Consider the following 27,868-nt stretch of genomic DNA (forward strand, 5'->3'; position numbering starts at 1 on the left):
TTAGCAATATCATTCATATAATAATCTCTTTATCATATTGTTTACGATTCAGTGAATAATTAAAACGAAACGGAAATGTTTCATGAAATATTTTCATCGACTAGAAAAAATACACCCCTGCGAGCATTCGCTGGGCACTGTCAAGTTTTGTATCATTATATGAATCGTTGTTTACATTCTGAGGATTTTTTTAACAGTTTACTGGATCTGAGACTGAATCGGGAATCGAACCGTGTTTTTGATGCGCTTGCTCCTTATCGCGCGGTGTCTCCGTACTTGGCCAAATTGAATTGTCGGTCGCGAGCGTTTACAAGTGGTAGTGGTTCTAGAACTGAAAATCCTGTCGAATTCGCGGAATATCTTCCTTGATCAGCAGCTCTAGCATTTGCCGCATCGGAAGGTAGGTTTATAAATAACTTGAAGTGATTAGCTGGTAGCAACTGCTCGCTGGAAACGTTAACGGCAGCAGTTATCAGTGTCGTAACAAGAACCTGAAATTGTCTGCACTACTGGTGTGTTTTTCGTGCTTATAAGTGCCGCATTTCGTTCCCTACCTCTCTTGAAGCTCCGCCCGTGGTCGGTGGTAGTCTAGGTGGTGGTAAGAGCGGCAGATAAAAAGTGTTAAATTCATTTTTGTGCAAGAAATGCCAAACAATTGTGCGTTAACGCCATCGAAAAACAAACAATAGTGCAAATTAGTGTGATGATCTATTATTTAAATCATTAATAATACTAAATATAGTGAAAAAAGTCAAACGCATTATTTTTGTCGCTGCAATTTTGGTAAATCCTATTATTAAAAATGATTGAATTATTATTCAACGTATCAGTATCATACGTTCAATGATACTTAAACAATTCTGAATTGTTGAAATTTTTCAAGTCGTATCATTATATCATAAAACTATTACTACTTGTATAGTTATTATTGCTCCAATGAACACTGTATAATATGAACGATGCCATGAATAGTATTTTTCTATTGTTATTGTTATTGTTATTTATTTTTAACTAAAAATTTTGAAAGAGGGAAAAGCTCCTTTGAGTGATTTCCTCATCTACGAAATCTTTCTCAAAAAGGCGTAAAACCTCTTTTATCTTTTCAAAAATCATTATAAAATAAACTTAAAACTAAAGGCTCCTCCGGAAAAGTATCCATAATCGAGCCGTGGTCTTGATGTGGATTTGTCAAGGGATGAACCAAGGTAATCTGACTACGACGAAGGAATTTTGAACATCAAGGACAGAAATTGGACGCAGTTCTTGAAAACTGAAAAAAAAATTTAAAGAGTATCAAACAGCATAACCAATTTCAATAAAATATAGTATTTTTCTATGCGGGAATGTCAATATATTGTCAACATATGTTGAATTGGTACTGGTAGTGGGATGCAAGGTTTTTATATATTGTAAGGTTGGGTATGACGTTTAGTTTGTGGAGAAAAGCAGAGGAACACAGCAAATAATTTTGTAATATCCAGGCGCGTAATTTCTGGCGACGTATCCATTTTCGAACGTAATTTCACTCGTTGCATCGTTTTTCAACAATTATCACACTCACCATGTACACCCTAGTTGGCGCCGGAAAGTGTCAACAAACCTATTCCAGCGGATACTTATAAGCAGTATCATATTTATCATCTACTCTTTAACTTGGTGAAATAGCCGAGAGGTAAGGGATATGCCTCACAATCAACGGATTAGTGTACGAATCCATGCCAATATTTTACTTATATATGAATCATCTATCGTTCCGGTTCTAGCGATTGCTAGACCCTCTGTCAAGTTACGGCGGCTAATTTTCTGCGTATAAGGGATGTAATATGTACATCACTTTTACGACGCGACTGATGTGCAGCGAAATGAATGTGATATTACAAGAAATTTTTTGCTGTGAAGCGAAATTTCAAAGGAATTTGAGGTGGCGGGGGATTTGTTTTCAGAATTTCTCACGGTGAAAAAATAATGGCCGCTCAACCAGTTTCGACATTTTAGACTAAGACTACCTTAGAATATGTAAATACCTTAGTGGGATTCACTTCAAAACTAGGTTTGACGTTTTTTGTTTACACATTTTCCGCCAATCCAGTTCCAACCCAGGTTCAAAAAGAAAAACGGCATTAGCATCGCCATCGCTATCGAACCATGAATGGCAGTGAGGTTGGGTGCTATGCTCAATCAGCCACCTTCACCCAGCCCATGCACTCGGGTGGGTATGAGTCGGCGTCGAAGCGCTGGGTATCCATGCCAGTTGTCACATTTCGATGACGTATTACTTTAGGGGGAGGGGAGGGGGGCAATCGGTCTTACGACTGATTCGTCATTCCGAAGGGGCTGTTCATAAACCACGTGTACCAAAATTTGGCCATTTCAGACCCCCCCCCCCTCGTAGACTTTTGTCCACACAAAACTTTTGAAATTTGTATAGAGCGTAGACTTCGGCCAGACCCACTCCCTTCGCCCCATAAAGTCTACGTGGTTTATGAACGGTCCCAAAACACGATTTTTGAGAATTTGGGACGGGCTGGATCCTGGACGATCTCCCTAATGGTTCCCCTGTTACAAAGAAAACTATGAAATATCAGGATAAGTTGCCATCATCACACTCATACGTGGTTCGTTAGTGATGGGTGACAACTCTAGGCTTGTTTTTGCTTATATGTATAGCACGTTAGCGTCGCTCTTTCGTCGTCGTCGTTTTCTCTCACATTCTCTCTTGCAATAGAAATACACTAGAACGCCAATGGCGCTGTACTCAGTTTTAATATTTAATTATTTTAATAACTTTAGTTGTAATAATTGATTATGTTTAAGTGCCCATCTTGTAGAGGACCTTTTGTTTTGGTAAACAAAATTTATTTGACACTTATAGTACCGCTCCTGACGCTGTAAGGGCGAGGCAAACTATGTTAGTCACACGAACAGCCACGACATTGGATTTCTGTGGCTGGTTATTCTAATGTCGTGGCGGTCGTCGCGCACCAACTTAAGCAGGCTGTTACACCTGTCGGGTGAAAAATGCTGGTCCGGATCACTAAATTGGCCATAATTCCTAAACGCCTTGACCGATCCGAATCATTTTCAATAGCAAACAATGCGGTAAAATTCCGGTTCGATTCGAGCTATAATCCGAAAAATCGGCATATGGGAAGTGCCTTAAAAGTGAGTGAACTTATTTTGTTCACAGACACACATACATACACACATACAGACATCATCTCAATTCGTCGAACTGAGTTGATTGGTATATGCGACTTGACCCTCCGAGCCTCCTATCGAAAATTTTTTTTTTGAGTGAACATATAGCCTTTCAGTTCACTTAGGTGAACGAGAAAGGCAAAAAGGACGAGGTGTATGTATACATTTTGACCTAAATAAATGAAAATGACGATTCCAATAATTTCCCAAACCAGTCTAACAGCGGAGTAGGTTTCCACTTCAACCACCCGAAGGGAATGTAAACAAACAAACCCCATTTTCCCACAACTGAAACGAAGAGAGCAAGAAGCCAACATACACCACGTGCTTACCCGACGGGCAAGGTCAAGTTCTAACGCCTAACCTGATGCTTGCCAACGAACTGTTGAAGAGCTATGTCGTCGTTGTCGTCGTCGCTTTCGAACATCCGAGCGCGCAGGCTCGAGTTCGAAACCAGCCAGTCAGTTGCGTCCGTAGTACCTAGTCGTCGGCGGCCGGTGTGTCGCGCGAAAAGCATTCTCACGTTTCATCGTTCCGTTCCATTTCGAACATTCAACAGTTCGTCCTGAATAAATTAAGCAACAGTTTCAAACCGGAGCTTCAGTCTTCGTCGGTGTTTGCTTCAGTGCGGTTCGGGTTCTCGGTTTCGGTCCCAAAGGTCCCGGTGTGATAAGGATTGGAGACAAGTGGCAGATTCTTCCCTCCCAAAAAGGGTCGCGGTGGGTGGGGCAGCTTTGCTTGCGCCATTCACACCCTCAGCCTCCGGGAACGTGGAACGTCCGGTTTGCGCCAAGTATCTACCATCCGTCCGTCGGTCGTCGGTCGTATACGGGCGGAACGAGTGCCACCAGAGTGTGACCGCCAGCCAGCTACAAGCATCATGTGGTGAAGTGCTTGAAAATTGCTAATGTCGTTTTCGTTTTTGATTCAGTTCCAACCTGGGTTGGAACTGGATCAGATCACAGTTTCAACCCCAACCCGACTTCGGTTTCGCTTGTACTAAAGTTTGTTTGACGTTGTTTGTTTACGCATTTTCCGCCGATTCAGTTCCAACCCAGGTTCAAAAACGAATTCGGCATAAGCCATATAGTGCCCGGCGCTGACTTACAATCCGATGCTTCTGTAAGTTGGCTGGATTTAGGAGAAGAATAGAAGAAGCAACGAAGATAATCTCGTGAGTTAGCTGTGGCAGTGCAGTTTGTGGGTGCCTCTATGACACCATCATATCGGTGTGATCATAACGATAAATGCACATTGGCGGCTTCCGGAGGAAGAGAGTTGTTTGAAGGGAACTTTTCTACTTAATTGGTTTATGATTCTTCTCGTGTAAATGGAGACAATCCGAGTTCTTACTTATCTGCTGACGAAACTCCATTTGAATCATAGAGCTAAATCCATGACGTTCAATCAACTGCTCAAATGGAACGTAATTCAAAGATCTTTCCCAGTAAGTCTAGAGGATAATTAGTCGCCAACCTGGAGGAAAAAAAAGTTAAATTCTTGGTATATTGGGCATGTTATGACAAGTAAAGAAGGCTCACATTTAAGGCCGGACGGGACGGTGGTTGAATCGTCCGCCATTGCTCTGTTGCTAGTAAGATGCAAATCTCAACTTCTACTTCATATTATTGACTAAACATTTGATCGTTCATTTGCTCACTTGTGGTGCACAATCGACTTAAGTTTCAGCTACGTCAGTGCAGTGGAAATTGATATTTGCTTCTTCAAAATCGCGAGGCAAATTGTTAGAAAGAGAGGGAAGATAGGAAAAATTACACGTCCTCCCGTGTGGCCTTAATGAAAGCATTGAATACTATACATTTTAAGCTTAAAAGGCTGACCAGACCATACTAGTGTTAGAGAGAAGCAACTTTTCAAAAAAGTTAAAGTAATTTCCAGAAAATTTTAAATAATTCCAAACCAATTAGTTGAAACTGTTCGAATAATTGCATATATTTCTTTAACTGACTTCACGTGCAACTCAGTTTGGTATATTTTCGAAGTACAAAAAACCCAGATAAATTCACCTAATGGTGATAGTGCCTTTCTTGTCGAATATGTACTCATAAATTTACCGTCAACGTAAGCGAAAATGTTCCTGAATCCTGAAAACACTTTATAAAGAAAAGCAACAATTTTAACAAAGCCATCATCGATTTGGGAAACTTATTGATGGTACATATTCCGATGTAATGTTCAACAGCAAAACAGAGCTGAAATATATCAGACCTCTCAGTTGACTGCTTGACCACCTTAACCCTAGCCGTGTATTGGGGTCATTATGACTCCATTCCTTGAACTGAGGTAGCGGGGTGAGCGTCAGCTAATGCATGAAGAATGGTTAACTTTATTCACAACCACAGATCACTTTGTGGTCTTCACAAGTGTTTATTTCAGCACACTTTAGGCTATATTTTATTACCATTGGTAACACGATTCAAGTAAAATTTTACCTGCTTACGAGAATAATGCAGAAAAAGTAAATTTTCCATTCGAATTTCAAACGCAATGAGAAGAGCGAGGGCTCAACCAGCCGCACCCAAATTGTGAGCAGTATTTTTAGAAGCAAAAGGAGATTGAAGCTTGAAAAAAATGTATAAGGTGTTGATGCGATTAAACTATTTTTTTTTCCATAACACGTTGGTCCATCCTACTATACATTTACACCGCTGGAATCTGAAATGGTGTGATTTGAAGAGATCGCTTTGGTCACGATTTTGTTCTCTTGCATATATAAAGACTTTGACCATTTCTTCACTTAATCTTACCCAATGTTTACAGGCTATCAAAAAAGCCACGATTTGGTTTTTCGCTTTGACCTGTATTTTGTATCTGTATTAACGAGATTTTTAGCCCTAGGCTAGTTCATCTCGGGACCCACGCTTTACTTCCCTTCCGAAGGAAAAACTCACATATTGCGAGTTTGTCGGGAGTGGGGTTCGATCCCAGGTCCTCGGCGTGATAGTCAAGTGTTCTAACCATCACACCAGGTCCGCTCCACACGCTTTGACCTGTATTTTGTTTACTTTTACAATTCCACTATTTGATGTGCAGCTTGCATGAGTTTTGTTAAATTTTACACCGTGGTCAATAAGTTCCCATACAAAATACAAATTTAGAAAATATATTTTTTTTTTCACATCTTTCATTCATGTTTCCAAAATGAATGCATGTATTGAAGGGCCACAAAATACTGGTTAAATAAAGCGTACGGTTTAGGGGAACGTTATTTTCTATTTGTTTTAATAAGTCGAGCAGTACACTTCCGTTTTCTGAAATCTGTTTGCTCCGGCACGCAAGTTTGTCGAAAGTTTGTCATTCAACGGTAGCTAAATAGAGTCCATAAGGTTAAATTTTGAGTTTTTACCCCAGGTATTGTACCAAATGGATATACTAAGACTGAAACAATACATTGTTGGTGATGATCTGGTAAGAAATTTGCTAGTAAGCTTCACTTGAGCTGGTTTCCTTGAAAATGATCTTTGTATTAACCTTCCTACGGTGTTCGGGTCAATATGACCCGGATCGCACTTTTCAGGCGCAATATCTTTTGATCCTGATGTGCTATAGCTTTGAAACTTTGTGACTTTAAATCTTTTGCCAAAAACTTATTTTTAAAATTTTGACCGATAATTTTGGCCGTTTCTGAAGGGCTGGACAAAAAAAGTTACGTTTAAGGTGTTCGGGTCATATTGACCCGGATTTGGTACAATGATTTCACAGTCATTTCTCAATAAAATAATAAAGTTTTTATACTCAAAGTTATCGTTAGGGCTTAAATTTTGTGGATCCGGCTCTAAACTAAAGCTCGGTTGGATGTGGCCACTTGGAACCGACGCCAGAGGGACCATGGTTTGGCCATTTTCGCAGGAGGGTATTTTTCGCAATAAGTTATGCGAAATGCAGCTGATTTGATTGTTTGGAGTGCTAAATGCACCGGAAAAAGCAGCATCAAACTGCCCCAACCACTAAGCTAACTGACCAGATGAGTTTTGGCTATCAGGTGGCCACGGGACTAAATCTTGAGGCCTCGGAACGGCTTCCCGGAGACCCCCGATAGGTGACCATTTTACAAATATGGTGAATCCATGCCGTGCGACATATCAAAAGTTGCAGAATTTTATGGAGAATACATCTATGACCATGTCAGAAGCCAGAAGCAAGATTGGCCACTTGGTGGTCCCGGAACCGATTCCCGGGGCCCCGGAAATGTGGCCAATTCTCGCAGTTTATATGAGCTTGCCGTATGGCACATCGCAATTCGCAGAATTTCATTGATAATTCACCAGTCATCAAACCAGCAACTGAAGACAACATTGTCCGCTTGGTGATCTCGGAATCGGTTCCCAGGGCCGGTTCCGAGGCCCCCAGAAATGTGGTCAATTCTCGATTTTTTTTTACTATGCCGTGCGACATATCTAAATTTGCAGAATTTTGTTGCGAATATATCAGTGGCAACATCAGATACAAAAAGCAGGATTGGCCACTTAGTGGTCCTGGAACAGGTTCCCGGTAACCGGTTCCCAGGACTCCGAAAATGTGGCCAATTCTCGCAGTTTGTATGACCTTGCCGTATGGAACATCAAAATTCTCAGAACAACATGTGTAGGTAATTCATCAGTCATCAAACAAGCAACAGGAAACAACATTGTCCACTTGGTGGTCCCGGAGCCGGTTCCCAGGACCGGTTCCAAGGACCCCCAAAGTGTGATCAATTCTCGAATTTTTTTACCATGCCGTGCTAATTTTTCAGAATTTTGATGCGAATATATCAGTGGCCACATCAGATACGAAAAGCAGGAATGGCCACTTGGAGGTCCCGGACCCGGATCCGGAGGCCCCGGAAATGTGGCCAGTTCTCGCATTGTGTATAACCGTCTCATGTGGCACATCAAAATTCGCAGAATTTCATAGATAATTCATCAGTTATCAAACCAGCACATCAAAATTCGTAGAATTTCATAGATAATTCATCAGTTATCAAACCAGCAACTGAAGACAACATTATCTACCTGGTGGTTCCGGAACAGGTTCCCGGGACCGGTTCTCAAGACCTCGGCAATGAGATCAATTCTCGCATTTTCTATGATCATGCTGTCCGATGCATCGAAATGTGCAGAATTTTGATGCTCACATCAGATATCAGAGGCAGAATTAGCCACTCGGTTATCCTGAAACCTGTTCCCAGGACCCCGAGAATGTGGCCAATTCTCGCATTTTGTATGACTATCTCGTGCGGCACTTCAAAATTCTCAGAATTTTATAATGAATTCATCAGTTTTCAAGCCAACTACGGGAAACAACATTGTCCACCTAGTAGTCGCGGAAGCGATTAACAGGACCCCGGAAAAGTGCTCAATTCCCGCATAGTCTTTGATCACGCTGTCCGATCTATCAAGAGTTACAGAATTTTGATGCGAATACATCAGTGGCCAAGTTGAATGCCAAAAACAGGATTGGCCACTAGATGGTTCGAAACCCGGTTCCCTGGACACCTGGAATGTGCCGTGAGACTTATCAAAATTCATAGAATTTCATAGATAGTTCATCAATTATCGAACAACTGGAAACATCATTGCATTGTCCACCTGATGGTCCCGGAGCCGCTTCTCGGAGAAATGTTGTCAATTTTTGTGCTAACCCGATCACCAAATTTGCAAGGTTGTTGTCCGGCATTCTTGCAATATGCCCTGCTCATCGTATTCTTCTATTCATCCTTTACCGCCAGTCACCCTTCTACTTCACACCGCCGAGGATTAGTACGCAACGGTCGAAACTCCAAAATACTTGTAGGTTCCACTCAAGCATGGTCCGTGTCTCGTGTCCATAGAGGACCACCGGTCTTATTGGCGTTTTGTTCATGGTACATTTGATGCGTTAGTGAACCTTTAAGACCGCAGCTACTTACACTGATGGTACGCGTTCGAATTGCACAACTAATTTTGTTGACAGCTGTCAGTAAAGATCCGATGTAGACGAATTTATCCACCTCCTCGAAGGTATCCCTGTATTTCGTTACATTACTGTCTAGACGGATCCGGTCGTGTTCCGTTCAGCCTACCAGCATGTACTTTGTTTGTGCCGCATTCACTATCACTGCGACCTTTGCTGCTTCGTGTTTCAGGTGAATGTCCGTCTCCTTGTCGCAGTTCCCAGCGAAATTTGAATGAATGGATAGTTCACCTGAAACCCACATTTATGTGCAATGTGCAAATTTGCTGCATTTCCAACTTTCCAGAAACTGGGTCCTACGCCGCTAGGTGGCGAATATTTCCATGTAGTACTAACATGCTAACTTTCTTTTACATTTTGAATATTGATGAAAGTCTGAAAATTTTGATGTGCCATGAGCTTGAGCTTGATTATTCGCCAGCAGTTGCTACACCAGTATCGCCAAATCAGCTTCACTCACACAAGGAACCAATGAGATAGCTGCTCGGAATATTCAGTGTTGGTAGTGTTCTCTTTTTTGGCGAGAACGGCGCCTCAGGTTGCAGGTCAATGTGGAGACCGAGGGGAACATAGGCAAAACAACATAGGGGAACATTGGCAAATTTTCATAGTTGTGGCTTTCACAACCAGAGGCGCGCGCATCATTTTTCTATGCGTTTGATGTTTCACATTAGCGCCTTCTGTTGACGATATTGCACAACACAGTGATTCGTGCAACTTTTCCACCAGGTGATGGTAGTGTGAACTGGGCGATGGATTTCCATGAAAATCATTCAAGGTGTTACGTCTGTTTGTCTGTGGTATTACCATAGTCAATAAAATAATTTATTACATATCCGGGGTCCTCATATTCTGGGACTACCAAGTGAACAATGTTGCTTCCCGTAGCTGGCTCGAAAACTTATGCATTCTCCAAAGAGTCTGGAAATTGTGGTATATCGGACGGCATAGTTATTGAAAATGCGAGAACTGGCATAATGCTAGGAGGCCAGGGAACCGGTTCAGGGTCCACTTGAGGAACAATGTTCTCTTCAGTAGCTGGTTTGATAACTGGAAAATTATCCATGAAATTCAACGAATTTTGATGCGCCACATGGCAGGGTCATACAAAATCAGGGAATTGGACACATTTTCGGGGCCTCGGGAACCGGTTCCGGGACCACCAAGTGGGCAATGTTGGTTCCACTTGCTGATTTGATAACTGATGAATAATCTATGAAATTCTGCGAATTTTTATGTCCCATACGGTAAGGTTATACAAACTGCGAAAATTGGCCATATTTCCGGGGTCCTGGGAACCGGTTCCGGGACCACCAAGTGGCTAATCCTGCCTCTGATATCTGATGTGAACATCAAAATTCTGCAAATTTCGATACATCAGACAACATGATCATAGAAAATGCATTGATTGATCACATTCCCGGGATTTTGAAAACCGGTCCCGGGAACCTGTTCTGGAACCACCAGGTGGACAACGTTATCTTCAGTTGCTGGTTTGATAACTGATGAATTATCTATGAAATTCTGCGAATTTTGATGTGCCATATGGCAAGGTCATATACACTGCGAGAATTGGCCACATTTCCGGGGTCCTGGAACCGGTTCCGGGACCACCAAGGGGCTAATCCTGCCTCTGATATCTGATGTGCGCACTGATGGATTCGCATCAAAATTCTGCAAATTTCGATGCATCAGACAACATGATTATAGAAAATTCAAGAATTGACCACATTTCCGGGGTTTTGAAAACCGGTCTCGGGAACCTCTTCCGGGACCACTAAGTGGCCAATCCTGTTTTTCGTGCCTGATGTGGCCACTGATACATTCGCATCAAAATTCTGAAAAATTTGCACGGCATGGTAAAAAAAAATCGAGAATTGATCACACTTTGGGGGTCCTTGGAACCGGTCCTGGGAACCGGCTCCGGGACCACCAAGTGGACAATGTTGTTTCCTGTTGCTTGTTTGATGACTGATGAATTACCTACACATGATGTTCTGAGAATTTTGATGTGCCATACGGCAAGGTCATACAAACTGCGAGAATTGGCCACATTTTCGGAGTCCTGGGAACCGGTTACCGGGAACCTGTTCCAGGACCACTAAGTGGCCAATCCTGCTTTTTGTATCTGATGTGGCCACTGATATATTCGCAACAAAATTCTGCAAATTTAGATATGTCGCACGGCATAGTAAAAAAAAAATCGAGAATTGACCACATTTCTGGGGGCCTCGGAACCGGCCCTGGGAACCGATTCCGAGATCACCAAGCGGACAATGTTGTCTTCAGTTGCTGGTTTGATGACTGGTGAATTATCAATGAAATTCTGCGAATTTCGATGTGCCATACGGCAAGCTCATATAAACTGCGAGAATTGGCCACATTCCCGGGGTCCCGGGAATCGGTTCCGGGACCACCAAGTGGCCAATCTTGCTTCTGGCTTCTGACATGGTCATAGATGTATTCTCCATAAAATTCTGCAACTTTTGATATGTCGCACGGCATGGATTCACCATATTTGTAAAATGGTCACCTATCGGGGGTCTCCGGGAAGCCGTTCCGAGGCCTCAAGATTTAGTCCCGTGGCCACCTGATAGCCAAATCTCATCTGGTCAGTTAGCTTAGTGGTTGGGGCAGTTTGATGCTGCTTTTCCGGTGCATTTAGCACTCCAAACATTCAAATCAGCTGCATTTCGCATAACTTATTGCGAAAAATACCCAACCCTCCTGCGAAAATGGCCAAACCATGGTCCCTCTGGCGTCGGTTCCAAGTGGCCACATCCAACCGAACCTTAGTTTAGAGCCGGATCCACAAAATTTAAGCCCTAACGATATTTTTGAGTACAAAAACTTTATTATTTTATTGAGAAATTACTGTGAAATCATTGTACCAAATCCGGGTCAATATGACCCGAACACCTTTAACGTAACTTTTTTTGAGCACCTTCGGAAGGTTAAAGATAAACACCGTAAAACGTAAATTTTTGACAAAATTTAGCACATCAGGGATACAAGTACGTTTTAGAAGTGAGAATGTTGTGAATCAACAAGATACGATACAGCTATGCCTCTTCAACGCAACAAATCTCATTAAAACAGGTTAATGGACATTTTTGTATAAATCTCGTTTTATTTTCTAGAAAATAAAATGGCTTCGTACTCCACCAATAAAGAATCTCATATTTTTTCTCTTCTGGTCATAGTTACTACTAGCAATGGTGAGGACATAAACCTAATTTGTTTCAACTTTAAACCAAGCTTGCTATTTGGTGAAAACATTCGCGAAATGATGCGATTCGCTTTCGACAGTGAATACGTTTTCACCCTACCTCGCTTTATCAAATCAACCTCCCGTACGAATAGCACACGAACAGACTCGATGCTGATCAGCATTGGTGGCTGCTCCTTTTCGCCGTTGAGCTGTTGCGTTCCAGCCAAGCCTGTCTTTTCATCCCTTTCGATGCTTTTCGATCAGCTTATCAAACGTTATTGGTGTGGTGTCGTTCGTGCCGTACACTCAGCCAAATAACCTTAAGATTTCCATAAGGCCCAACTTATGAAACGGCCTTTAAATGATTCATAATGATTCGGATGAATTTCATAAGGTCACTCTATGACGTAAAATCGTCTCACAGCTTGGCTTTTATTCATGTTTAGCAACTTAGTGTTCTCAAGCGTCGGTAGCCGTGTGGATAAAACACGGGCTCGGTGATCCCGACGTTCATGGATCGAATCCAGTCTGCATCATTTTAAGATTTTTTTGTTCTTTCCATAAGTCTATCTTATGAAATTTGTCATAGCAAGCACGATCATTTTTCATAAGGTATTCTTATGGATGACATAAGAATTAGTTATAGCAAATTTTCATAAGGTATTTCGATGAGTTTCGCTAGTTTTTTTCGCTGAGTGTAGCTTCTAAAACCAACCCATTCGGGGTTGTTCGGCTGTTCGGGTGAGCATGTGGTGGCACTGACAGATGTGTGCAAAATCGTTTGTGAGTTACATCATGTTTGTTTGCCACCTCTTTGCCTCTGGTCATCGCTAATCAGTGTACAGTTCAATCGCAAGCGATAAAAATACAATTGATAAGTTGATTGAGCATTCGTGAGGTGATATTTTGCATCATTGCTTTAAATCATTACTCGTCGAAATGTGACGAAATACCAAGGAAATTGCGTGCGTGCCAGCTGAAATGGAATTACGACACATAATCGATCAGCAAAGAAGGATAATGCTGCATTTGGTCAGTGCTAGTTGGCCTTTCAATAAATGCATTTACTTTAAAAATCCTAATTACCGATGTGAAATGAATTCAATTTCAGGCAAATTTTGATACGGAAATCAAAAAGTGATATTTATTTGATTGACCTAAGAGGTATAAGTACTGAAGATGGTAGCTAAAATTTCCTCCTCGACCAGCATCATCATATCATAGGGTCTTGTACCATTTGGGCAGGTGTACCTATTTTGGGCACTTGCCGCTATAACTAAGTCAACTCAAAACCGATTGATTTGAATTTTTTGTACAGAGTTGGGCACGCACAGTATCTAACTCTGTACAAAAATTCAAATCAATCGGTTTTAAATTGACTTAGTTATAGCGGCAAGTGCCCAAAATAGGTACACCTGCCCAAATGGTACAAGACCCTATTTAGCTCTTTCGAGAGCTAATCAATAGCAACGAGTTATACTGTTGATCTTCAAACATCAAATCTTGCTATTGGTCAGGAGTCCCAGGAAAAACTTCTTGCCATTATTTTCAGTACACTTTTACCTATTGTATCAATCAAAGCAATATAACATTTTGATCGCCAGTACTTGACATCTGCTCGGGTTCCTCCATTTCAGGAGCAATTGGGGCGTATTCGGAATTTTTGTATAAATATCTTAACCTTTTGGAGCCGATTTTTTTCGCCGCTGTCGACGCAACCTCGCTGGTGTCAACACGTTTGTTATGCTCGGTTTTATCGCCGGGGTCATATATGACCCCTCCGGCTCCAAAGGGTCAAACGAATAACTATCCGCCAATTTGCGTCCGATTTCAAAACCCTAGGTTTCATTCAAAAGATAATAATTCAAAGAAACTTTGAACATGATTTAAAAGAAACTTTTTCAAAAAAATTTGTATGTAAACTTAACCCAAAGTTACCAAATTTTCTAAAAAATGAATATAAACTTACGGCAGTGTCGCTGGAAGTTGGGTCGACCAAATTTTAAGATGAGAGCGGTAATATGACCCATTTTCTATTAGCTTTCAACTGCTTTTTATAGAACTTAGCTAAAAAATTTAGAAAAAAAGTTATTAAGTAAATTAATCCTTGATGTCATCGACCAAAAGTTTGGGGTCACCCCTCAATATGATGTATCGGCCAAAAGTATGGGGTCACTTTCATAAAACATTAAAAGGGAATTGGTGATATCTTCGTCATCTATAGTTCAATTTTAATTATTTTTGGCTCATTTCAAAGATAATTAACTAAATTTAAGTTTACATACAAAATTTTTTGAAAAAGTTTCTTTTAAATCATGTTCAAAGTTTCTTTGACTTATTATCTTTTGAATGAAACCTAGGGTTTTGAAATCGGGCGCAAATTGGCGGAGATATGGGCCTAAGAAATGACATATTTTTGAGGGGGTGACCCCAAACTTTTGAACGGGAGTGTATGTTGAAAGAGTTTTGTGGTATCGTGCATAAATCACGTAACACATTTAATAACGAAAAAAAGTTGATTCAACTCTAGCAGCGGAATGACGGAAGATTTCCAAACTTTTTTTATTTTCATATTCATATTACATAGTTGATGAATCTCCAAAAGATTTTCCAATATTTACAGATTTACTTATTTCACTATCATTTAATAGAGATTTTTTGAATCGCGAATTTTGGATAGGTCGTTTTCCTATTTTTTAATCTTTATGGTTGGTTCCTTAACACTCATCAGAATTCATTATACAGCGAAAAACAAAAATAATAGAACATGCTTAGATGAAAATATGAAAAATAGATGGTTTCGAAAAAAAAGTTTTACCCAAGACTTTACCATTTTAAACGATACCTTGATCGTCAAAATAGAATTAATTCAGAATAATTCAACGATTAATTACTTAATGCGTCGATTTTACATCACTTTTGTGTAAATTTTTACTTAGGTTGAAGAAAGCGAGATCAAACTATGAAATTATATTTGCCCTTTCTCATAGACCTCACTTGCTCCAGATGTTGAAATGCACTGGGATAAGTGAGAGCAGTAAACTAAAGGTAGTAAACGAAAATAAATTACAGATTTTTCGCTTAAAACAATTTGCAAGCTTCCCAAATACTATCCTGAAACCGAAAAAGATTGACTTTATTTGTTTTTCTATTTTTAAACGACGAATGTAGTAGAATACGTAAATCTCACTTAGTGAATTGAAAATTACATATGAACAACAATAACATATATGGTATCTTTATGGTGGGAACATAAAAATAAGTGTATTAAAAGTAGCCGTTGGTGTGATACCTTTGTTTTCCAAGAAAAATGATAGCCTTAAAACTAAATAATAAAAATATATGGCTGAAGGTCTCACTTGCCCCGGGTTCCTTACAGAAAAAAAAAATAAAAATAAAATTCGTTCATTCAATCGCCCTTTTTATGTAAAAGCTTCTTTTCTTTTGAAAAGTTTTTACAAATATAGTAGCACACGCAATGGTTCAAAACGTGAGATACACAACAATCTTATCAAACTTTTAGCTTCTTAGCACTCAATTTCAACTTTTTGTATTGGAAATAATAAGCCAATTAATAATTACTTTTTTTTATCCACTGTGTTCGGTTCAAACTTTTAAACTTATTTGTTTTAAAGCTTCAAGAATATTGACTGGCTCTAACTGGTTCACTGCTTTAAATCCTTGTGTGACATAATGTCTGGGTCTCACCTTTAACATTTGTCTCGACACCACCACCGTCCTCAATTAGAACCTGTCAGCGACGACCCTGAACCTGAACCCTCTAATCTCATCCTCCTTTTATTCTGAACTCTGAAGCCGCCCATGTGCATCGAACTGGATGAAGGTACGCTGTAGAAGGTACTCTGCTGGGAACAAGTGTGAAAAGAGGCAAATGCTCAGCTCCTCCTCTAATGATGAGTGATTCCAAGTGATATATATTTCCACCGCAGAAAACGGGTAACTTCATGCCAAGTAGCGCACAGCACTCCGTCGCCGCCTCTGTGCTTGCTTGCAGCAGTGGGGCCTACCACGGGAAGAAAAGAGTTGATACACTTGAAGTGAAGTGCAATCTTGGGCAGCGCAATGATGCAGCCGCTGCTCGGTGTTCAGCTCAGTGTGGTAGCAATGCATACCGTAATGATGTATATGCTTCATATTTATCTCCGCATGGGAATGCACCAACCGACGGAGGCTGACTGGTGATGGGTTCGTCTGTCTAAAGCGGAAACGATGAAGATGAGCTATTTTGAGGAGTGCACTAGGTACTTGCTTGCTACTCGTCGTCGTCGTCGACTGGCAAGGAACCTCTATAGATAAGTGAAATGCAGATGATGCCGTCAGTGTTATTGGATTATGTTACGTTTATGGCGATTTTATTACCGTGTGACGATGACGGCGGCGGTGTTATGTGAAGTGATTACGGAGAATCGTGTAGGTTTAAATGGAATTAGTTTGCTCAATCTGCCGGGGAACGGAATGATGGAATAGAGTGATGACATTACCCTTTTAATTATCTTACAGTATTTCTCAGTTCAGGCGTACAGAGTATGGATGCAACAGAGAAACGATTGCAATGATATTTCCACACAGTAGGACCGCAGAGTGTTCCTCTCTGATACATACCATGTTTCACTGGCGTACATCTGCACGGATTTCACGTCTGAGTCTAATATTCGAATGTAACAATTAAATCCATTTTTTCCTAGACTCACAAAATCAGTTCTCGCCTTCCCAATACATGCACCTATGTGACGCCATCGGCCGCCTTTAGGCTATCAAGATATTGGAAGCTTTGCACTGCTTAACCAACAACCTTAAAGCTGGAAGGGTTGACCGTATTGACTTTCACTGATTTAGTCTTGTTGACGATGATGGTGAGACCTGCCGTTGAGAAGCGAAACGCAAAATCGTCTTAATTTCAAGTCATTGTATTAGAAATCCTTTTAAAAAATCCTCCGGAGATACCTTCATCTACCATTTCTGTAGACATTTTTGAAATGATATCTGATATTTTGCGGGTTGTTCGGGCTCCTTTGGAAGTTGACCATCAATCTTCTTCTTCTTCTTCTTTTCCCGATCAGTCTAGATAGCTGTGTAGTGTCGGTTGTCTCAATTGGCTAAGAATAACATTACGGATCGTGATGATTAACCTGGGGGAATATCTGAAAGTAAAAGAAAATCGTGTTAAGTTCTGTTCCTTTGAATTTCACAAAGAATTTGCATCCTTTGACAGATACGTATTTCGACCTCAACTGTAAGGTCGTATTCAGTGTCTTGTAGTACAAGAAGTACAAGACACTGAGCACGACCTTACAGTTGAGGTCGAAATACGTATCTGTCAAAAGATGCAAATTCTTTGTGGAATTCAAAGGAACAATACTTAACACGATTTTCTTTTTACTTAATTACGGATCGCCTGATCCAGTGGTAATAGTCCACTAAACAGGTGACCCCCAATTCACGGTGTTATGCGGCTTTATGCCTACCGTGCCAAGGAATGAATGGTTAGGGGGGTCCACAAACGGAGCCTGTGGAGGATTAGGGCGTCCTCCACAGCATTACGCCCTTACTGCGCTAACCGGAGCAATGGTGCAGTGGACCTTGCGTTTCTCCGAGATAATCAGTTGCTCTTCTTAAGTCGTATATTTGAGGCTAAATAATGCCGGGATTATTCAAATGTTGTAAATTAGGATATATTACTACCTATATAGTTTCGCTTAATACGTTTTCGCCATTGACGTTTTTGTTATAAATTAACTGATTGGCATGTGTCAGATGAGGAGCCTCGATTTGACCTTCTTTGTACTTTTGAGCCCTGGTGTATTTTTCGACGCCACATCCAGGGGCAGGATATGGACCGACTTTTTTCTTCGGAACGGTTGTTAATCGAAGGTCCCGAAATGAACCAGCTTTGCGTTAAAAATCTCGTTAAAACTGCCACTGCCGTGCCCCCCAGAAAGTGGGAACGGCAATTCCAAATTGGAATTGCTAAAGATTTTTTTTTTAAGGAATTCATATCAGAAGGAATAAGCAAAGAAATTGAGATTTTCAAAAGAATAGTCGAAGGAAATCAAATTCCAAGAGAATTTTTATAGGAACTGTTGCAGAAAAAAATAAAAAAATACCGGATTGATCCACCTAGTGGTGATAGTGCCTTTCTCGTCGAATGTGTACTCATGAGGTTTCCGTTGACGTGAGCTGAAATGTTCCTGAATAATGAGAAAACGTTACTTAGAATTTTATCAGAGCCATCATTGAATTGACTTTAAATTTATTGATAGCACATATTCCGACGTTATGTTCAACGTATAGGCAGAGCTGAAAAATATCAGACCTCTCATTTGACAGCTTGACCTCCTTCACTATCACTGGAGGCCGATCAACACCAAGACGATACAACTTTTTCACAAACACAGATACCTTAACGATTTTCGACAAAGTATTTTCTACACACTTCTACACACGCTATATGTTATTATCATTGGCTACAAGATGCATGTAAAATTTGACAAAAACATGCAAGTAACTGAAATTTTTCATATTGAATCCCATTAAACTTTCAACCACATTACAGTGCGTGAGGGAGCAACCAGTCACACAAAAATTTTACGCAGTCATTTTAGACGCGAAAGAGAAATGAAAAAGTTTGTTCGGAGTTATTACGATTAAATTTTAATTTTCCCATACAACGTTGACCCATCCTTCTGCATTATTACACCTCAGGAATCTGAAATGGTGTGATTGGATGAGATCGTCTTAGTTTTGTCAAGATATCTATCGCTTGCTTTAATTTGTCTCACTTTTGAATTCCGACGAAGCACCCAACGCTAGTTTTGGAATACTACCGGTAGTTTCTTATGTGGTGTGAGACTATTTTCTTGCTTACCGTTCATCAGGTTATCGGAAAATCCGCGATTTGACGTGTCGCATGCATGGGTTTGGTTCGCTTTTATATTTGGCCACTTCCAGCGGAACACTCGGAACCGGTATCGGAACATCATCGGTTGTCCCAAATATGGTCTGAAACTATTTTCTTGCTAACCGTTCATCAGGTTACCTACGGAGCCGCGATTTGATGTGTCGCATGCATGTGTTTGGTTCACTTAAATATTTGGCGGTGGAGCGGGCCTGGTTTGATGGTTAGAATACAAGACTATCACGCCAAGGGCCTGGGATCGAATCCCACTCCCGACATATTCACAAAACATAGGTTCTTCCTTCGGAAGGGAAGGGTCCCGAGATGAACTAGCTTCGATTTAAAAATCTCGTTAATAAAGTCAAAAAAAATAATATTTGGCCACTTCCGGAGGGAACCCGGAACCGGTTCCGGAACACCACCGGTTGTCTCAAATACGGTCAAAAACTATTTTTTACTAACCATTCATCAGGTCGCCTAAGGAGCCGCGATTTGAAGTGTCGCATGCATGGGTTCGGTTCACTTTTTCATTTGGCCACATCTGGCGGGACATACGGAATCGGTTCCGGAACACTACCGTTAGAACCTTAGGTTGTCTGAGATTATTTTCTTGCTTATCATTCATAATGTTATTGAAAAAGCCGCGGCTTGATGTGTCACATGCCTGGGTTTGCTTTACTGTTATATTTGGCTACTTCCGTCGGGACCTTCGGAACCGGTTTTGAAACACCGGTAGTTTCTTATGTGATCTGAGACCATTTTCTTGCTAACCGTTCATCAGGTTATCGCAAAGGGTGCGTGGGTTTGTTTCATTTTTATATTTGTCCACTTCCGGCGGGTCGCCCGGATGGGCGGGTCGCATGTATGGGTTTGGTTCACTTTTATATTTGGCCACTTCTGGTGGGACCTTCGGAACCGGTTCCGCAACATTACCGGTTCAGATATGGTCTGAGACTATTTTCTTGCTTACCGTTCATCATATTATCGAAAATGCCGTGGTTTGATGTGTCGCATGCGTGGGTTTGTTGCATTTTCATATCTAGCCCCTTCCTGGGGGTACCGATCCGGAACGCCTAAATGGCCATGATTCCAGAACGGCTGGACCGATCCGAACCATTTTTAATAGCAAACAATGGGACCAGATTCCGCGTCGAATGAACCGAAAAGTGACGTGAGTTCGTTTGTACACATACACACACACACATACATACACAAACACATACACACACAGACATCACCTCAATTCGTCGAGCTGAGTTGATTGGTATATGTGACTCGAATCTCCGGGCCTCCTATCAAAAAGTCATTTTTGGAGTGAACATATAGCCTTTCCAGTACACTTAGTGTACGAGAAAGGCAAAAATCCTAAAAACTGCCTGAGAAATTATCAATATCTGAGTGAATTCCTATAATAGTTTCAGAACAAATTTTCAAAGAAATTGCTGAAGGAATTCGTATGAGAATTGCAAAGAGAAACTCCTAAGGGATTTTTGGAAAAATGGTTAATAAAGATTTGTAAAACAAATTTTAATAGAAATTTCCACAAGAATTTATGAAGAAAGTACCTCTTAAAGATAAAATTGAAGGAATTTTGGAAGGATTTCTTTCAAGAATTCCCAATGGTTTTCAAAGGCGATGTCAGAGAAACTCCCAAAAAAAAAAAAAGGTAAACGACTATTTAAAAGAAACATTGAGGGAATTTCCGAAGGAATTGGCAAAGTTTTTTTTTTTTTTATTTTTTTTTCTCCACGGAATTGCCGTCGAATTTTTCAAAGTAATTGTAAAAAAAAACTCCTAAATATTTGGTAGAGATATTTTCAAGATATTCCCAAATAAATTGTCTGGAAAGTTCATAAAAATTGAAGAAAGAATTCAAAAAAAAATATTTTGTGAATTCCTTCTGCAAGGCAAGCACTTGCCCTTATGGCACGAGTTTATTAGAGAAAATGCTGATGGGATTCTGAAAGGCATTGATGAGGAAATTCCCAAAGGGTTCACAGAAAAATTTCTGAGGAATTGTCGAAGAAATTTTCAAAAAAAATGCGAAGGAATTCCAAGAAACATTGTCAAATTGATTACCGAAAGCATTAATATAGGATTTCTCAAAGCGATGACGAGAGGGATGCCTGGTATTATTTTTAGAAAATAAAATGGCCAAAGTAATTGCAAAGAGAATCCCCAAAAGAACTGCTGAAGCAGTTGAAAAATATTTGAGAAATTTCCAAAATAATTGGCAATAAAACTCTCGTAACAAATTCCTACGGGTTTGCTGATGAAATTCCTAAAAAATACCTCAAGGATGTCTGAAGCCAGTTTACAAATGAATCACCGATGAAATGTTTAAATTTGAAACATTTGAAATTTTTGAAAGGGATTCAAAGAAATTGCCAAAGAAATTTCTTAGCACATAAATTTTCTAAGCCATTACTGAGGGGTTTCCCGTACAAACTACCGAAGGAATTTTAAAATAAATTGCCTAATCAGAGAAATTTCCAAGAAACTTTCCAAAAAAATAACTGGAAAACAGGAAGTTTAAAAAAATTCTCAAAAGTTTTGGAAAACATGTTTTGAAGATGATGATTAACCTGGGCTTGTTAGGGGAATATCTGTAAATAAAAAGAAAATCGGGTTAAGTACGGTTCCTTTAAATTCTACTAAGAATTTGCATCCTTTGACAGATACGTATTTCGACCTCAACTGTAAGGTCGTCTTCAGTGACTTGTACTTGACTCGACTCAAGTACAAGACACTGAAGACGACCTTACAGTTGAGGTCGAAATACGTATCTGTCAAAGGATGCAAATTTTTAGTGGAATTCAAAGGAACCGTACTTAACCCGATTTTCTTTTTATTTATGTTTTGAAGATTTTGAATTGAAGCGACTAGTTTAATGTTTACCACACGAAATTTTACGAACATTCCATTGTTCTTTGAACTACTGATGCAGTGCTACAAATGATTGTCTTCAGGCACTAGTAGTTTTCACAACAAATGCAGAGATATTCAGGATTTTGTTATGAATGTTCATGTGTCTTAAAATTGTTAATTTCAGATGTGCAAATTTTCTCTAAATAATAAACATGTAGAAGTACTGTCACTGCTCTTGATTTTGAAGAAGTGGTAAAAATCGAAAAATTGGGTATTATATTAGTTGCAGCTTATGCATTATGCGGTTGGCATGACGATTGTTGATTTCGATTCAATATTTTACGATTTTTGATAAGCTTTCACGGATCTTAAAATAAACCTTCACCATCAAACACTCTTCTACCAGGTGGACTGTTTTTACCAACTGAAAAAAAAACTTTGTGGTGATCTATATCGCTTCTTACAGCTGTCATGGTAAATCATTTATTTGTACTCCTAAAATAAAAGAAATATTGCAAGTTTTTCTTCAGATTTTTTTCGAGGATTGCCTACAAATTCCTCCAGAAATTTCTCAATGAACTCTTAAAAATATACATCAGAGATTCATTAGAAAATTTCTCCAGGGATTTTTTTTATGTTGCAGGAATTTGTTTTGGAATTTTATGCAGGAATTTCTGAACCAATTAATGATCAATTTTCCAAAATATTTTTTAGAAAAAATCAGAGAAATGACTAGTGATATTCTTTGCAATTTTTCAGAAGAATATTTTAAAAAATTTCTCATTAATTGGTTCAAAAATAAATAAATAGATAAAAATTCTTACATTAATTTATCTGAATTTTGTTCTGATCCCTCCAAAAAAAATGTTAAGTTCCAAAAATCGTTCGGAAAATTTATGTAGAAAACCATCCATGGCTATCTACAGAAATTCCGCCATAGATTCCAGTAAAAAAAAATTCCAGGTATTTCGCAAGAAACTCCTCCGGCGATTTCTGTAGAAATTTTGTCAGGAAGATAAGAAAGATAAGAATTCCTTCAGGAAATCTTCCAGGTTTTCGTTTAGTAATTCATAGTTTCCTTTACAATGTTCTCCAAAGGTAATTTCTAACACTAATTTAAAATCTCCATTATAAAGCCTTCAGTGATTGAGACAGGAACTTCTCCAGATATTTCTCCAAAAATTTCTTCGACATTTCTTCAAACATAACTCTATGAATTTTTCCACGAATTCTTTAGAAATATTTCTTAAATTTCTTTAATTTTTGGAACATCTTAAGAGTGTTTTGAGATATCCTTACAGAAGATTATTTAGGCGATTCTCCTGGAATTTTTACAGGAACGCTTTTAGAAATACGTACGCAGATTGCTCAAGGAATCTTTTCAGAAATTGCTCCCAAAATTTTATCAATGGATTTCTTTAAAAATTCTAAAATTTCTTTCTTAAGCTTTTCTAGGAATGCATCAACAGTTTTTCGTGAATTTTTACCATTAAGTTTAACAGAATCTCCTCCTGGGGTTCCTTAAAATTTCCCTGGGATTTCTTCTAATATTTCTTCGAAGATTCGTTCAAAAGTACTTCCTCAGTTATCAACGGGTATGCTGTTGGAGATTTTTTTCAGAAATTCTCAGATTTTTTTTTCAGAAATTACTGCTTGCACTCATTTAAATACACTTCCACAGCCTTTTTCAGAATTTAACAAATTTTTCACACTTTTTCTAAACATTTCCCGCGGAGTTACTTTTTTCAGAAATATCTAAAAAAAACCTGCAGAGACTCGTTCCCAAGTTCTTTCAAGAGTTCCTAGGGCTTAATTTTTTTTTAGAAACTGCTCCTGCAGCTCCGCCAGAAATATCTTCTGGGATTTCATCAGTAGTTCCTGAAACTACTCTCAAACTTACTCAAACATTCATTCAGAATTTTTTTTCAGATTTTTTTTTCCAAAAGCATATGCTGAAACTATTCTTGAAAGAATCTCTGAAGGAGTCAATTAAAAGCTACACCTGTGGAGATTCACAGAAACAGTTCTTGAAAATTTTCTAGAGAGAAAATATCCTTAAAATTTTTTGATGGTAGCTCTGGGTGAATTTTGTGATGAATGACTGAGAGAATACCTATAGAAACTTCTTAAGATACCTTCTAAATTGCAATGAAAAAATGCTTGAGAAGTTTCCGGAAAGATCCCGAAAAGATAGTGTAGATATCCGTGGATGAATTTCTGTAGATACCATTTCAAAAATGTCTACAGAAATGGCAGGTGAAGGTATCTCGGGAGGATTTTTTATAAGAATTTTGCTTCTCAACGGCAGGTATCAGGTATCAGAAGGCCGGCTCCAGAGGCACGTTATCCTCCATTTGGGACATTTGTGCCATCGCCATGCATAGAAGCCTATTTCCTGAGGGAGAATGGGAATAGGAAAGGGTAAAATGATGAAATAGGAAGGGGTGTCCTAGAAGAGGGAATGAACGCATGAGCGCAACGAGAGCTCATAGTCTATATATATTTAATCAATAACCTGAAAAGGACACTGTAAAACACATAAGCGTTAAGAGAGCCTATAGCTCATTGGAGGTAGCTTGTGACATCATGCGACTTTCAAAATGACATTGGAAGGCACGTCATTGAAACCATCCTCAATATTTAGGAAATCACACAAGCAAAAACTACATTTGAGCGAGTGCTTTCTTGAAAACGTATACAACTTTGTGTAAAAGAGTCACTGTGGACATCCCAAATTGGGAGGCATGTGAATTCACATGAATAGGCGTGTTAGCCAGACAAACATCACAGATGTGATTATCGACAATGCTTTTCAAGCATTTCAGAAAGAACGAGGTAACCAGAAAAATCCGGAACTCATTCCTTCTTTATACAACGCATGTACATTTTTGGGATAAAAAAAAACTATTAAGTAATTTCACGCCATGAAAATACCCAATAGCAAACTACAAGAGTTCAAAACATGTTTGAAATACTCAAATCCCTTTGGAGAAAAATAGGACAAAGCACAAAGCACCATTTGCTCCTGGAGATTTGAAGTGAGCATAGCTTTTTAGTGCCCTCTAAATCGATTTTAGGGTAATTGTTCCCATCGTTGTGGTAGTACCTATTGTTGCGGTAATGGCCAATTTAGCACTTTTTCGACTGAAATGTTACCAAAAGGTATTTTTAATAGATGTATTGTGCTTAAATTATGAGATTGCACCATTTGTTTGCTCAAGATTTGCCCAAAAACCTATTTAAAAAAAATATTTTCCTTAATATGTTTGCTGCTGTGTTCCTATTGTTGCGGTAGTGTTCCTAATGTTGCGGTATCCCATTGAAATCATATGGGATACCGCAACATTAGGAACAAATACCGCAACATTAGGAACAAATACCGCAACAATAGGAACACAATGTTCTTTTAGATAAAAACGAATAAAATGCTCATAACAACCTCAAAGTGGCAATATTTCGTTATTTTCCCGTAGGTAAAGGATAGATTTTATTGTTTTCAGTTCAATCCATGTAAAAATTTTGCTTGGAGCGATACAATTGTGGTTTAAGCATGAACCCAGTGCTTAAGTCCTCCATGATCGGATCAATTACCCTATATAGCTACAATCCTCGGGACAGAAGCTAGGGATTCCGAAGATATTTTGAAGTTAAACAGATCGGAGCTCCATTCAGGAATACCTCTTGCGGTCCACACAGACCGCAGAGGACAAGCTTCTTTCCAAGCAGTAGTTATGGTGTACTACAAGGAGGGCGTTGTAGTAACAAAACCACAATAAAACTCTTTTGGAGTAGCAATGGAAGCAAGTAATTCGTAAAATGTGGTCGCAACCAATTAGTACAGGTTCCCTAGATTGATGATCAAGGATTTGTGACAAATAAATAAAATCTTTGAGAATTATTGGAGGATTGCATTGCAATTTGTTTCCAAAAACTAAACCGAGAAGTAAAAGGTCAGAAAACCTGTGTCAGAAAAAGTTGCTCGGATTCTGCTACACCACTCGCTCAATTCAAGCTGAACTTGAAGTGAGACATTCCAATTGAATCTCCTACAAATTGATTGCATTTTTCTCTCGCTGTCTGCAACGGGTGGAGAAAATTCAATACAATTGTCATCGAGTCAATAGTTCTCTGAAGCTCTAGTTTCCTGCAGTCATCCTCGCCCTGCTGCTGGGTGAGATAAAGCTATAGAGGTATGACAAACAAACAAGAGGGCCAATTAAAGGAACCCCCGTCAGCCAGCACTGAAAACCAACCTCTGGCAGCGACAATCGATGTCGATTACCTAGGTAGGTACAGTGAGGTCGTGACGTTTGGTTCCGTGCTTTGCACCTTCTCTCCATCGGACAATTGGCTGGATTGGATGATGGAGATCGATTTCCCGGGCGCAATTGGGAACGAAGTGGGAAAATTGTCGATAATTGCATCAATCAACGTTTGAAATAGCCTTCCGCGACACCGGTCGGTCGCGTCTCTGGTCGGATGGAAAGTGATACGATAATTAACCGCCCTGTCAGTGGCTGCGGGATTGGTTTCGTGAGTGACAGAACTGACTCATGGTGAATGGGTGGGCGATGATCAGAGCACGATTCACGAATGCGGGAAATTTCGTGATCACCCACTTAGGAGCGTACTGTACAAATGAATGGAATGTCACATTTTTGTGGAAGCTTTAACAAACACGAGTGGGGTCCGCATTTTTAGAAAAGCAAAATTTAATGAGTATTCTCGTTTGTCGCGAGCGTTTCGGCGCACAGTATGTAAATACTCACAGAGTCGGTGTGTAATGGAAACCCATTGCGATGCGGTGGAAATTAATGTAGAATTGGTTTTCTATGCTAATTAGCATGGGCTGGACGACGCACAGTGGCGGGCCTCCATACAAAAGTCGGACAAAACCTTAAATGTTAACCGAAATTGCTAAAATTCACAGTTTATGATGATTTTAGTTCCCTTAATCTAATTCTGATATGAAACTTTTCATATATTTTGATTTTACTATATTAGGGTGGTTCAAAATTGTGAAATCTGCTGATTATGGAAAGCATGTAAAAATAATCGATAATAAGCTATCACGATGCGCTTTCTGAACGTAGATTTTGGTTAACCTTTTAATTCGGGGATTCCTAAATCATGTATTGGTATTGAAATAAACTATAATTTTGTATTTTTTGCTGTTAGGGTGGTCCAAAATCTTCAAAACTACATAAATCATAAGAAAAAATCGTTTACCTACGTTTTCTTTCAATGGATCAATTCAGATACATACCAATGTTGGCTGACAAGACGTGGTCTATTCTCAGGGACTGCCCTTAGACCACGTGACATTTTACGGTGAGTACACGGAGGTGTGTTAATTCAATCGTTATGGGATCAGATAGTCTAATATAGTGAACTGCGTAAAATTTGAACTCCTTTTTATCAATCTCGTTTCAACAACTTCATATATGCTCTTTCGAGTTTGGGTTGTAAGGTACACTGATCTCTGCTATCACTTGTCGAAGCAACCAAAACAATCCTATCTATAAAGAATTGGCAATTCATAAGGAGTGTATCGTAAAGTAGTTGAAAATGTTTACAATAGCCTCAAAAATTGTTTAATACAACTTTTAAGTAATTTTATTTTTGGAGATACTGTATAAATCCTTGAAAAAAGAAATGGCTTTTATGATTTTCTATAAATTTTCTTTTATCTGGGTTTTTTACCTAGATTACTGAACGCATGT

The 27,868-nt window shown here is 39.4% G+C and overlaps 1 long non-coding RNA gene across 2 annotated transcripts in view; it reads left to right on the top strand.

The window, feature by feature from the left end:
- Positions 1 to 2,437: 2,437 nt before the first annotated feature.
- The window catches only part of LOC134292252 (uncharacterized), a 255,387-nt gene continuing 229,956 nt past the window's right edge, over positions 2,438 to 27,868 (top strand). Inside the window, exons 1-2 of one of the 2 annotated variants that reach the window (XR_009999541.1) lie at positions 2,438 to 4,107; positions 4,281 to 9,950. This is a non-coding gene — a long non-coding RNA (uncharacterized LOC134292252). The remainder of the gene's footprint in view (positions 4,108 to 4,280; positions 9,951 to 27,868) is intronic. The other variant, XR_009999540.1, reaches the window with a different exon arrangement.

The sequence above is a fragment of the Aedes albopictus genome, chromosome 3 (genome assembly GCF_035046485.1).
Source record: "Aedes albopictus strain Foshan chromosome 3, AalbF5, whole genome shotgun sequence".
Lineage (NCBI taxonomy): Eukaryota > Metazoa > Arthropoda > Insecta > Diptera > Culicidae > Aedes > Aedes albopictus.